The 646-nt window shown below is 56.7% G+C and overlaps 1 protein-coding gene across 1 annotated transcript in view; it reads right to left on the bottom strand.

The window, feature by feature from the left end:
* The window catches only part of TMPRSS9 (transmembrane serine protease 9), a 20,546-nt gene that overhangs the window by 13,070 nt on the left and 6,830 nt on the right, over positions 1 to 646 (bottom strand). The gene's annotated exons all lie outside the window — the stretch shown is intronic.

Here is a 646-nt window from a genome sequence, read left to right as displayed (position 1 = left end):
ACGGCCAGCGAGCACGCGGCGCAGGTTAGGGGGCGCCCCCCAAACTCGGTCATCCAGACGGATGACGCCTTTAAACAACACCGTCAAAAATCACAACGCAGAAACATAAAATGTCCCGGGGCGGCGATGAGCAACATCTTAGACGAGGGCAAATCCGACGGGCAGCGGTGTTAAGGGTACAGAGTGGCCGGTCCACGCGCGGGAGTATCACCCCGCCCTGCAAAGGACCGTGTCCTGGCGCCTGCCACAGCGGCGATGGACCTGCGGACACTGTGCTCGGTGACACGAGCCACACACTAGCCACGTCCCGTGGGACCTCACTCGCGGGAGGTCCCCGGAGGAGTCAGATTCCGAGACAGAAAGTGGATGGTGGGTGACGGGCTGGGGGAGGGGAGGGGAGTGTGTAACGGGGACGGTGTCAGCGTGGGACGAGGAGGAAATCCTGGAGGTGGACGGCGGGGACGGCTGCGCGACCTGTGAGTGTGCCTAAGGCCGCTGAGCTGTAATGGTTAAAATGGTAAATTTATGTTATATATATTTTATCGTTTAAAAAAAATTTTTTTAAAAAAGGGGTGTCTTCAGATTCGACCAACAAAATGAGAGAAAGAAGAAAAAACGAGTTCCAAGTGGGCTCCGAGGACGCGCA

Source organism: Pteropus alecto, unplaced genomic scaffold (assembly GCF_000325575.1).
Source record: "Pteropus alecto unplaced genomic scaffold, ASM32557v1 scaffold30, whole genome shotgun sequence".
NCBI classification, from domain to species: domain Eukaryota; kingdom Metazoa; phylum Chordata; class Mammalia; order Chiroptera; family Pteropodidae; genus Pteropus; species Pteropus alecto.
This window is presented reverse-complemented; position numbering and strand designations above follow the sequence as displayed.